Here is a 12052-nt window from a genome sequence, read left to right as displayed (position 1 = left end):
GACATCGAAAACGAGAATGAAAACTTACTTGGGCCACCACTTCAACATCCGGTCCGTACCTTGAGAGATTATACAACACCTAATCTAAATGGGGCAACCTCAAGTATTACTAGACCCAGGGTAGAAGCTAACAACTTTGAGATTAAACCCGCAATCATCCAAATGCTCTCTACCTCGATCCAATATGGGGGCTTGCCTAGTGAAGATCCTAATGCTCACATCACCAATTTTTTGGAAATTTGTGACACATTCAAGCAAAACGGTGTTTCTGAAGATGCAATCAAATTAAGACTTTTCCCATTCACTCTTAGGGATAAAGCGAGATCTTGGTTACAATCGTGTCCCGCTGGAAGTTTCACAACATGGGATGAATTAGCTCAAAAATTCCTAGCTAAATTCTTTCCATCCTCAAAAACCACCAAGTTGCGCAATGAGATAATGACATTCGCTCATCATGATCAAGAGAGCTTGTATGAAGCTTGGGAAAGATTCAAAGACTTGTTAAGAAAGTGCCCACATCACAGTTTGCCCAAGTGGTTACAGGTACAAACGTTCTATAATGCATTATCTCCTAACATAAAAATTACCTTAGATGCAGCTGCAGGTGGATCCTTTGAAAAGAAAGGAATTGATGAAGCATATGAGTTGATAGAGGAAATGGCAAGCAATAGCCATTACCAAAACAATACCGAAAGGAGAAGAACTGCAGGAGTCTATGAAATAGACGCTATTACAGCACTTAATGCCAAGGTAGATAACATGGTAAGGAAATTGGACATGTTAACCACTTATCCTGTAAATTCTGTTATGCAAGTTTGTGATAGGTGCAATGGACAACATGGAATTGGAGAATGCATTATGGACTCTTTAAATCCACAAACTTTAGAGCAAGTGAACTATGTGATGAATCAAGGAAGAAAGAATTACCCTTATTCAAATTCATATGATAACAGATTCAGGAATCATCCTAATCTATCTTATGGTAATCCTAACAATGCCTTGAATGCACCACCTGGTTTCCATCCTCCGGAAAAGAAATCTCATGACGACCTCCTCACTGCTCTTTCCAAATCACACATGGAGTTCATGAATGAAACTAGAGAGAACCATAAAATTCAGCAGGCCGCAATAAGAAATTTGGAGATCCAATTGGGACAATTTGCAAACATAATGGCATCTCGACCTCAAGGTACGTTACCTAGCAACACTGAAAAGAATCCAAAAGAACAAGTGCAGGCTATTACCTTGAGAAGTGGCAAACAATTAGATGAACCACCAAGGAAAGAAAAAGAGAAAAAAGAACAAACAAAGGTGCCTATCATTGACTTAGAGGAAAAAGAAAAGGTAAAACCATATGTTCCCCCTGTTCCCTTTCCACAAAGATTAAAGAAAGCACAAGATGACAAGAGCTTCCTTAAGTTTCTGGATGTGTTTAAGAAGCTCCAAATCAATATTCCTTTTGCTGAAGCTCTTGCTCAAATGCCTAGCTATGCTAAATTCCTAAAAGATATCTTGAGCAAGAAACGAAAAATTGATGATCAAGGAACGGTAATGTTAACCGAGGAGTGCAGTGCGATTATCCAAAACAAACTGCCTCCAAAGTTAAAAGATCCAGGAAGTTTTTCTATCCCTTGTAACATTGGTAATCTTGACTTTGAAAAAGCTTTGGCAGATTTAGGTGCTAGCATCAATCTTATGTCCTATGAAGTTTTTAAGATGCTAGGTATGGGAGAACTCAAGCCAACAAGGATGTCCTTACAACTAGCAGATCGTTCAATTAAATATCCTAGAGGAATTGTAGAAGACGTGCTTGTAAAGGTAGGTACATTCATTTTTCCTGTTGATTTTGTTATTCTTGACATTGATGAAGACAGGGAAGGATCTCTAATTCTGGGAAGGCCTTTTCTTGCAACTGCAAGAGCATTAATTGATGTTTATGAGGGTAAGTTGACTCTAAGAGTTGGACAGGAAGAAATTGTTTTTGATGTACTTAAATCGTGTAAACTTCCTATGGACTATGGAGACTGTTTTAGAATTGATGTTGTTGATGAATGTGTGGAGAACACTTTGCATGTCGAAAATAACATTAATGAACCAAGCACCCTGAATGAAAAAGAAAAGGAATTTCCTAAGCCTGAACTGAAACAACTTCCTCCTCATTTAAAACATGCATTCTTGGGTGAGAACCATTCTTTTCCTGTTATTATTTCTTCTCACTTAACACTTGATCAAGAGAAAAGGTTGTTGCAGGTTCTAAATAGGCACAAGAAAGCATTAGGGTGGCATATCTTGGATCTACAAGGAATAAGTCCAAGCGTGTGCATGCATAAGATCTTGATGGAAGAAGACTACAAACCTTCAATCGAGCACCAGAGGCGATTGAATCCTAACATGAAGGAGGTAGTCAAGGCTGAAATCATCAAACTCCTAGATGCCGGTATCATTTATCCAATTTCAGACAGTAATTGGGTAAGTCCTGTCCAAGTTGTTCCAAAGAAGGGAGGTATGACTGCTATCTCTAATGAAAACAATGAACTCATCCCCACAAGAACAGTCACAGGTTGGCGTGTATGCATAGACTATAGAAAACTAAATAAAGCAACACGCAAGGACCATTTTCCCCTTCCCTTTATTGATCAAATGCTTGAGAGACTTGCAGGTTATCCTTTCTATTGTTTCCTAGATGGCTACTCAGGGTACTTCCAAATACCTATAGCCCCTGAAGACCAAGAGAAAACCACATTCACCTGTCCTTATGGCACTTTTGCCTACAGGAGAATGCCTTTTGGGCTATGCAATGCCCCTGCAACCTTTCAAAGGTGCATGATGTCCATTTTTTCTGATATGGTGGAAAAATTTATTGAGGTATTCATGGATGACTTTTCTGTGTTTGGTTCTTCCTTCGATGCATGTCTTCATAATTTATCTCTAGTAATGCAACGATGTGAAGACACTAACCTTGTGTTAAATTGGGAAAAATGTCACTTCATGGTGAGTGAAGGTATTGTCTTAGGGCATAAAATCTCTCAAAAAGGAATTGAAGTAGACAAGGCAAAAAATTGAGGTAATTGAGAAACTACCTCCTCCTAACACAGTAAAAGGTATAAGAAGTTTTCTTGGGCATGCAGGGTTTTACAGGAGGTTCATAAAAGACTTCTCCAAAATCACTAAACCTCTTTGCAATTTGTTAGTTAAAGATGCTCCATTTGATTTTGATAAAGAATGTTTAGATGCTTTTAACAGATTAAAGAAGGAGTTAATCTCAGCCCCGATCATCACTACGCCAGATTGGACTTTACCTTTCGAGCTTATGTGTGATGCTAGTGATCATGCTGTAGGAGCCGTTCTTGGACAAAGAAAAGACAAGAAGTTGCATGTTATTTATTATGCAAGTCGCACATTGAATGATGCGCAATTAAACTATGCAACTACGGAAAAAGAATTGTTGGCTATTGTTTTTGCTTTTGACAAATTCAGGGCATATCTAATTGGAGCTAAAACAATCGTCTACACAGATCACTCCGCCATCAAATACTTGCTGGAAAAGAAAGATGCAAAGCCGAGACTCATTCGTTGGGTACTTTTACTGCAAGAATTTGACCTAGAAATTCGCGACAAAAAGGGGACCGAGAACCTCGTTGCTGACCATCTTTCCAGACTTGAATTGGGGGAAGAAGATACAAGCGAGCTACAAATCAATGAAAGCTTTCCTCATGAGCAACTTCTTCTAGTAGCAAATGCTCAAACCCCCTGGTACGCGGACATAGTTAATTATCTTGTTTGCAAAATTTCTCCTCCCAATTTTACTTACCAACAGAGAAAGAAATTTTTTCATGATATCAAATTCTACTATTGGGAGGAGCCATTTTTGTTCAAGTATTGCAGTGATCAACTAATCAGGAGATGTATACCAGAGACTGAAATAGAAAGTGTCCTTAAATTTTGCCATTCAATGGAATGTGGAGGTCACTTTGGAGCAAGCAAAACAGCTGCGCGTATACTAGAAAGTGGTTTGTATTGGCCTAATCTCTTTAAAGATGCTTATAACTATGTTCGTCTTTGTGATCGTTGTCAAAGGTTAGGTAATATTTCGAAGCGACATGAGATGCCCCTAAATAGCATCCTTGAAGTCGAAATCTTCGACGTATGGGGTCTGGACTTCATGGGACCTTTTCCGCCATCATATTCAAACCAATACATTCTAGTGGCGGTGGATTATGTGTCAAAATGGGCAGAGGCTGTTGCTCTTCCAAATAACGATGCCAAAAGTGTAATGAGCTTCATCAAGAAAAACATTTTTACAAGGCATGGTACTCCTAGGGCAATAATCACGGACGGAGGTAAGCATTTTTGTAATAAGTATTTAGATTCCCTTCTTGCAAAATATGGTGTCACTCATCGTGTAGGTACTCCATATCATCCTCAAACAAGTGGACAAGTAGAAGTAACTAACAGGGAAATCAAGAAGATCCTCGAAACCACTGTTGGACAATCACGAAAGGATTGGTCCAAAAAGCTAGACGATGCTCTATGGGCCTACAGAACGGCATTCAAAACACCTATAGGTATGTCTCCATATCGCATGGTGTATGGTAAGGCTTGTCATCTTCCTGTAGAGTTAGAACATAAGGCGTTTTGGGCCATTCAATTTCTTAACTTCAATGCAAAGGAAGTTGGTCAAAAGCGACTGTTACAATTAAACATGATGGATGAAATGCGCCTCCATGCTTATGAAAGTGCCAAAATATACAAAGATCGCACCAAACAATGGCACGATAAGCGCATTATCATGAGGGATCTGAAGGTAGGCCAGCAGGTATTGCTCTATAACTCTAGGCTCCGTTTATTCCCTGGTAAGTTACGCTCTAGATGGTCTGGACCATTCACAATAAAGGAAATCTTTCCTCACGGTGCAATTGAAATAGTGGATGGTAAGACAAATCGAAGTTTCAAAGTGAATGCTCAACGTCTGAGAAGCTATCATAATGACAACTTCGAACCCATCAAGAGTGCGATCGGTCTTGCTTAGCCTAAACTAGGATAAGTGCGTCGAACTTAACGACGTTAAACAAAAGTGCTTGTGGGAGACAACCCATCTAATTTTTCTTATGTGTTTTGTTTTATGTTTGATTCCATTTATATGTTTTGAATTATGTTTTATTTGTTTCAAAAAAAAAAAAAAAAAAAAAAAAAAATCCAGAACAGAGCACGCCCTAGCCGTGCTAGGAAGCACGCCCGTGCCATGGGGTGAGGATCTTGCACGCCCAAGCATGCCCAGCAGCACGCCCGTGCTAACTGGCACGCCCGTGTCATTAAAAAGGGTCAATCACACTTGAAGGTCAGAGAAGAGCACGCCCTAACCGTGCTAAGAGGCACGCCCGTGCTACTGAAGAAGGGAAAAGACACTTGAGAGTCAGAGACAAGCACGCCCAAAGCGTGCCTTATCGCACGCCTGTGCTATCCACAGACCCTTTTCAGCACAAGAGTCAAAGAAGAGCACGCCCATGGCGTGCTTGTCAGCACGCCCGTGCCAGGTAAGCCCTTTCTTTCGTTTTGCAGGTTAGAGGAGAGCACGCCCAGGCCGTGCTTATCAGCACGGCCGTGCCACGATCAGACACCCTCATTTATTGGCGCCCCTATTTAAAGAGCACGCTTCCAACCGCCCCACTTTCCATCTCGCACGCCCTAGCCGTCACCTCCTCTCTCTCAAACTTTCTCTCTTTTTCTCCTTTCTCTCTCAAATCAAACACCCTCCACACCAAATTTCCAAATAATCATCTCCAACCATGCCTCCTAGATACAAACGTAGCAGACCCGCATCCTCAGTTGCCGCTCGAAAACGCCCAACTGCGCGATCCACCACGAATCCTCAACCTCCTTCACCTCCTGCACTTCCGTTCGATTTCGCTTCATCCGCTCAACAAGAAAGGTACACAAAATTATCTCTTCGGCCTATTTTACCGAATAGATTTATTGATGAGACTGCTTTAGCACAAGTGGGTCTTAGAGATATTGTGTTAGAACCTCTTAGGCGAATAGGGTGGGGACAGTTTCTTGAAATGAAGGACTTAGTTTATGCTCCATTAACTCTGGAATTTTTAAGTTCTTATTCTTCTTTTATCCGGTTTTTGCCTACATCTCCACCAAGCAAAATTCGTTTTAGGCTTCTTAGTCAGGATTTTGAACTGTCTGTGAATGAGGTTAGCCAAATTTTCGGATTCCCCATAGAAAATAGTCAAATTCAAATATCTAGTGATTTTAGTGCACGCAATACTTGGCGAGAATTTACAGGTGAAGTAAATTATAATCCTAGATATTCGAAGGCATCCAAATTGAAAAAACCTTCCTTGCGGTACATGCATAAATTTTTGTCGAATACTATATTTGGAAGGAGTGAAAGTGATGGGGTCTTAAGTTTGAATGAGCTATATTTTCTATGGGCAATTGAAAACGGAATCTTGTTGAATGTTGGGTACTGGCTCTGCCAGAGATTTGCAAAGGTGGCTCGAGCCGACAAAGGAGCTATAATGATGGGGTGTTTTGTGACCCGAATTGCTAGATATCTACAGGTTTGGAACCCGGCTAGGCAAATTTATGATAGTATTGGAGGGGGGAAGGGCACCCGACTAGATTTGGATGTTATGATCCACATGAAATTAGTTGAAAAAGTCGGAGATGCGTACCGAGTAGTGGGTGCTCCAGATATCGATACTAATGAGGCGGGAGTCGAGGCAGCAGGCGGTGATGACATGGAGGAGGATATCCCTCCACCTTTTACTTCTTCTTTTGGTGCAGGTACATCCGGTGCTGGTCCATCGTTCCAAGGCACCTCCAACATGTCAAATGATGAAGTCCTTGCAAGGATGATGTCTCGAATGGACCTCTTTGACACGCGCCTTAACGGGATGGAAACAATGATCTCAGACCGTTTCCAGTCCATTGAGATCATGAATGGCAGTCTTGACTCTAGGATGGACACCATGCAAAGCCAACTCCAAACCATCCTCCAGCTTCTGCAACCACCCCCACCACCAGAAAATTGACTGATTTCTCACTTCTCTTTTATTTCGGTTTATTTTGTTCTAATACATTGTGTTGGTTGTTTTCACTTTCGTTTTATTTATTTGTTATTGGGATTTTTCTAACCTTTTAGTAGTTTTTGTTCTTAATGTTTAGTTGCTTCTTTAGCTAAGACACATTACACAACCTTTCTATTGTATTGATCAATACAATGTTGGTAAGTTTTTCTCTTCTCTCTTACTGCTTTCTTTGTAAGCAATGCAAATAAGTTTGGGGAATTTATTCACATTGGGGACAATGTGATTAATTGAATTGGGGGAAGGGAATTTTAGCTAAATATTTTTGTTTTGTTTAACATGGTTGGAATGATTACAAGCAAGCTTGAAGGTGCTCATGTCCAGTAATAAGTGTCAAACATAATTGATTCTCAATTCTAGCATATTTAAGTTTTGAATTGAAATTTTGATTTAAACATGTTTATTGATCTAAATTACTTGTTTCTAGATTTTTAAACACTGATTTTTTTTTAAGAGTTATGATGTATAGGTGTGTTTTACTCTAAAAGTATTTTAAACCTCGGCATTCCTAGAACAAAAATTAGAACTCCCTTCAAGGCGAAAAATTTAAATGTTTACATTTTGAAAGAGATGATTTAGGCAGTTTTTGTTGAAACCTATATTTAAGCCTAGACCACCTAAATTAAAAATATGACTCTTGAAACCAACTTGAAGCCTTAAAACCGTAAAATTTTCTTCTTCACCCTCAATAAACCAAGCCATTAAAGCCAAATTCAAATTTCCTACCCTAAGTACAAAGGATTGTATGATTGAAAGATTCGATTGTTAATTAGAATGTAGCAACAAAAGAGGGAGAATTCATCAATTAATACTAGCAAATAAAGAAAAGAAGAAAGAATCAAGAAAGAGGCACATGAAAAGCAATCAAAAGAATTCAAGAAAAATAGAAAAAGACAAGGAAGAAAAATGCCAAAATATTAAGAAAAGATCTTGTCCAAGATGCCTCTAGCTAGTAAGAAAGTTTCAAAACAAAACACTCCCTAGAACTAGAAAAAGTTTAATTAAAATAGAATCTAGAATGTTATACATTCTTTTGTACTCTTTGACTACATTTCATCCCTTTCTTTGATTAAGCAAAATTTACACCAAGAAAGCCCCATTACAAACCAAAATAAAGACCTTCTGATCTTTTAATCGTATGCATTTAAATCGTGGAGAAAGGATGACTAATTCTGCATATGGGAATGCCACTTTTATCAATTATCTTATCTTTAAATGCTTTAGATAACTCATGTCCTGTTTATCATAATTTGAATAAGTATTAGTGTTGATAATCTCTCTAAACTTGTATTTTACTCAATGAACGTGTTTCCTTCTAGAAATAAAAGTCAAGCTTAAATGTGAATAGTATGGAGAACAATTGAGTCTATCCACTTATTTACTAATCAGGATATCTTGAAAAGTTTATTGAGATCATCTCCAGCCATGGTAAGCCAGTGTCGTCAAATTATTTTCTTTTAGTTTTGTTGCTTGAGGACAAGCAATGGTTTAAGTTTGAGGAATTTTGATAGATGTTAATTCTATAGTGTTTTAATATAGTTTTTATTTGAATTCTAGTAAGTTTTTATTGCTTTAATTTGATTTTAAATCACTTTTAGTATAATTATATTCAAAAGCTTCCTTGATCTTTAATCCGCTTGATCTAAGAGAAAATTGCAGAAATTTGGCGCAGAAAAGAACTTTATAATACAAGGCACTTAGCCTTTAGCACGCCCAGGCCGTGTTAAAAAGCACAACCGTGCTAGAAGCCAAGGAAACCAAAGAAGAGACAGAAGAAAGCACGGCCGGGGTGTGCCAAAAGGCACGACCGTGCTATAATGGGACCAGGGCGTGTCAAGCATAGCACGCCCGTGACAGCTCTAGGCAGACTTCCAGAGAAAAGCACGCCCTTGCCGTGCTAAGTGGCACGCCTGTGCCTCAATGCTTCGCTAGCCCGTGCTGCCTAGCACGCCCCGTGCTTCACTGGCCAGACTTCCAGACTAAAGCACACCCAGCCCGTGCCAGGAAGCACGCCCGTGCTGCACAGGCGGAACCAGCGTAAATTTAATATGCAAATCAAGCCTTTTCTCATATGGGCCGACTTCAGGGAGTTTCCTAAACACACTAAACAAGACCTGGACCTATTCTAGGAGAAAAAGGAGTCCTAATCAAGAAGAAATCAAAAGTCTAAACAGTCATGATCTCCTATAAAGGATTTTGCATTAAATAAGGATTCTATTTCCTAAAAGGAATCAGACTTGCCTTCAGGAACTCTATATAAAGAGAGGAACTTCTCATAGCAAAGGATCTCTCGGTTTTTAGGCAATTTCTTTACATAATTCTTCTTCTCTCTTGAAGATTTCAAGCATCAAATAATCGTGCCAAGATTCAAGGAAGCCATCAACATAGTTGTGATACAGTTTTCATTCTAAACTTTTCATCTTGTTTCTTTCTTTTATTATTATCTTTAAATATGATGAATGTTCCAAGCATGATTGAGTTTAATTTAATTACTATGTCCAGCTAAACTCTTATACTAGGGATTTGATGTAACTTAATTCGATTCCAGTTTATAATATTAGATTTGTTGTTCTTTGTTCTCGTTATAAATTATTATTGTGCTTAATGCTTCCAGGCAGAAAATTTCCCCTGGATTGGGTTATTTCAATAACTACATTCGGGAGAAGGGTTATTGATATGAAAAAGATAATAATTTACTTGAGAATAATAACTTGATGCGGAAGCTATATGATTTGACTCAAGGGAGGTTTTCACAAGTTAATAACTTATTAAGTTGTGAACTCGCAGAACAACCATAAAACCTAATAATCTGATTTATGTTTAATTTTACTATTAAAGATAGGTAATTAAACTAGATTAGAATTGCTAACAATAAATCGGGAGAGCTTGTTAGTGACTTTAGGGTTGTTTCTCCTACTTGAACAATTAAAATTGATTAATGAACTAATAGAATAAGCTGGATAGAATTAAGTGAAATCAAATTCCCTAGTAGCTTAATCCCCTGATTTCTTTTCACTTAAATTTTATGTTTGATCTCTTCTGTTTTTACTTTAAGATTCTATTTACAGTGAATCTCTCTTATCGTCGTCTAAATAATAATAGGTTAACATAATTTTGGTACTTGATAAACAATCCCTGTGGATACGATACTCTCTTACTCTATATTACTTGTTGCGATTTCGTACACTTGCGAAAAAAAAAAAACGCTGTCAGGAAGCCCCATCGAAGTACATTTCCCAGACTTCACTTTCCAAGCTCAACAAGTCTTCATCAGAAAATTCTACCTCTGGCATTTGGTCTTCGACCGGTAATTCTCCTAATTGATCAGCCAAGGCTCCACCTTTCACTGCCTTCCGTTGTACAAATTTTAAGTCATAGGCTGCGAGCACCGACACCCACTTAGCCATCTTACAATCAAGAACCGGCCTCTCCATAAGGAATTTCAAGGGGTTCGATTCAGAAATAACGTATGTGGTGTAGGACGAGAGGTAGTGCTGCAGCTTTGTACAAGCCCAAACTAGAGCCAGACACAACTTCTCTATCTTATTGTATTTTAGCTCGTAGTCTAGCATCCTTTTGCTGAGGTAATACACGGCATTTTCTACCCTTGTATCTTCTGCTTGTTGAGCTAGCATTGCACCCATCGCTTCTTCTGTCACTGATAGGTACAATAGCAAAGGCTTTCCTAGCCTTGATGACTGTAAAACTGGCGGGGATAACAGATATTGCTTGACTTGGTCAAAAGCTTTCTGACAATCCTCATTCCATTTGATGGCTACTCCTTTCCTGAGTAATTTGAAGATCGAACCACAAGTATTGGCCAATTGATTGATGAACCGGCTGATGTACTGTAGTCTTCCCAGGAAACCCCGAACTTCTTTTTCCGTCTTCGGTGCTGGCATTTCCAGAATGGCTTTGGCTTTTGAAGGGTCAATCTCTATGCCCTTCCGACTGACCATATGCCCCAGAAATATTCCGGATGTAGCTCCAAACAGACATTTCGCCAGGTTGAGCTTTAATTTGTACTTTCGAAGTCTAAGGAAGAACTTCTCAAGTGCTGTTGTATGTTCTTTAGCTGTTTTTGATTTAACAACCATATCGTCCACATACACTTCTACTTCTTTGTGAATCATGTCATGGAAGATAGTCGTTGCCATTCTTTGATAGGTTGCCCCGGCATTTTTGAGCCCAAAAGGCATAACCCTGTAGCAGTAGGTTCCCCATTCTGTGATGAAGGCCGTCTTCTCTTTGTCTAGCGAATGCATCATTATTTGATTGTACCCGATAGCAAGTTCGGTCAAGGAGACCATCTCGTGTCCAGCCATTCGGTCCACCAACAAGTCAATATGCGGCAGGGGAAAGTCGTCCTTCGGACATGCTTTATTCAAATCCCGGTAATCCACACACATTCTGACTTTGCCATCTTTCTTCGGCACCGGCACAATATTTGCTAACCACGTCGGGTAGGCAATGGGTTCTATGAACTTATTCTCCAGTTGCTTAGCTACTTTCTCCTTGATATTCAAGGACCATTCTGTTTTGAGCCTTCTTAGCTTCTGTTTTACCGGCTTAGCCTCAGGGTATACTGGAATCTTGTGCACCGCTATTGCCGGGTCAATTCCCGTGATGTCACTTGCCTTCCACATGAAGCAATCGGCAAACTTCTTCAAGCATTCAATGACCTGTTCCCTGTTCACATAGTCAGATGCAATGTATGTATGTTCATTTTCTTCTTTGCCAATTATTATTTTTTCTTTTTCATTTTTTTATTTCCTTTATTTGATTTTCATTTTTTTTGCTTGGAAATGCTTGGAAAGATAGACACGCTGGGTAGCCAATAATTTGCAAGCTCTTATTGATTAGGACGGAATCGTCCTCAAAAATTACATCAAATTTGAAGTCTGGATTTTCTAAATCCGACACTGACGACTCAGAACTGGAACTGGACTCTGACT

At 39.2% G+C, this 12052-nt stretch overlaps 1 non-coding gene across 1 annotated transcript; it reads right to left on the bottom strand.

The window, feature by feature from the left end:
- Positions 1–420: 420 nt before the first annotated feature.
- On the bottom strand, positions 421–526 carry LOC149494874 (small nucleolar RNA R71). Its single transcript, XR_016321898.1, has one exon. It is a non-coding gene; the product is annotated as a small nucleolar RNA R71 (small nucleolar RNA).
- Positions 527–12052: the final 11526 nt, after the last annotated feature.

The sequence above is a fragment of the Jatropha curcas genome, chromosome 7 (assembly GCF_041381405.1).
Source record: "Jatropha curcas cultivar XTBG-Jc1 chromosome 7, XTBG_Jcur_1.0, whole genome shotgun sequence".
In the NCBI taxonomy this organism is placed as follows: Eukaryota; Viridiplantae; Streptophyta; class Magnoliopsida; order Malpighiales; family Euphorbiaceae; genus Jatropha; species Jatropha curcas.
This window is presented reverse-complemented; position numbering and strand designations above follow the sequence as displayed.